Source organism: Contarinia nasturtii, unplaced genomic scaffold (assembly GCF_009176525.2).
Source record: "Contarinia nasturtii isolate CC-2019 unplaced genomic scaffold, AAFC_CNas_1.1 Cnas_scaffold_6551, whole genome shotgun sequence".
Lineage (NCBI taxonomy): Eukaryota > Metazoa > Arthropoda > Insecta > Diptera > Cecidomyiidae > Contarinia > Contarinia nasturtii.
The window spans coordinates 891-2,025 of record NW_022203805.1 but is presented as its reverse complement, the minus strand read 5'-3'; the positions used below and the strand labels follow the sequence as shown (position 1 = coordinate 2,025).

General features: G+C 30.6%; 1 long non-coding RNA gene across 1 annotated transcript; it reads left to right on the top strand.

Annotated features, from left to right (window-relative positions):
• Positions 1-498: 498 nt before the first annotated feature.
• Positions 499-918, top strand: LOC116351899. The gene is made up of 2 exons (XR_004202226.1): positions 499-680; positions 765-918. It is a non-coding gene; the product is annotated as an uncharacterized LOC116351899 (long non-coding RNA).
• The last annotated feature ends 217 nt before the right edge of the window (positions 919-1,135 follow it).

Genomic DNA, 1,135 nt, shown 5'->3' with positions numbered 1-1,135 from the left:
GTTCGCTGACCTCAGAAACGTCCAGAAAACATGTTTCTGAAGTTTTCAAAATTTTGACCGATTACAATACTTTTCACCTTACACTATGTGTGCGGAAAAGTAAAAACTAGGCATCAAAAATTTGGCGCATCAATTGAGCCATTTTACACATTTATTGTAGTCATCCATATTTACAAATAAAATAAAATTTAGCCAGCTCTATAAATTTATCTCATACGCATTCAAATTATAATTGTAACAAGTAAAAATAAAGCTAAGTAATCTGATACAACAAAGTCATAAATAGTCATACATACGACAACATTTACTCAATAAATATGTTGTCAAGCTCAAAAGCGACTCGTTCATGTTATCATTTCTGTACATTTATTATATAATCATTTTTGTTTAATTGATTAATAATTTGCAAATATTCCATGAAAATAGTCCACGTCAATTTCTAACAACCACCAATCACTATAAATACAGCGATTCAATGCACCACCGGCAATAGTCTGTTTGTAACACTCCGTCTGTTGAAAAGTTCACGAAAATGAAATACCTTCTTGTGATTTTTGCTCTTATTGCATGTCTTTTTGGACTTTCTCAAGGAACAATCTGTGCACGAGATAGGAGAAGTCGAAATTATCAAAATTTTCCTACATATACAGAAATGGCCAGAGAGAATGGTAGAGGTGGAGGTGAGATGAGATGATAACATTATCAACATTCAATCTGGAATCATACGTAAAATATATAATATATTTTTTTCCCACTATTTTTAGACTACGAATTCGTACATGATGGACATTGTCAATTTCATGGGGATATATATTGATCAACGCAAATAAAATTCGTTTGATATAATCTAAACATCCGTTTCTTAATCAGTTATGTAATATTTTTTGTGTACGATTAAAAAAATACATTCACATAGAATTTTTTTTGATTATTAACTAACTAAATCCCTTACGAAAATATATGTTTATTCTCTTTTTTATACGTAACATAGTACATAGTAATAAATGCACTCACTTTGATATCCCGCTAGAAATATCAGTGCCTGCTGAAATCATACCGAACACACAGCCTGAATGTATCTTTAGAGCGAGTAGTTGTTAGTTTTTGAGATATATGAGAAAAAAATAAACGTCAA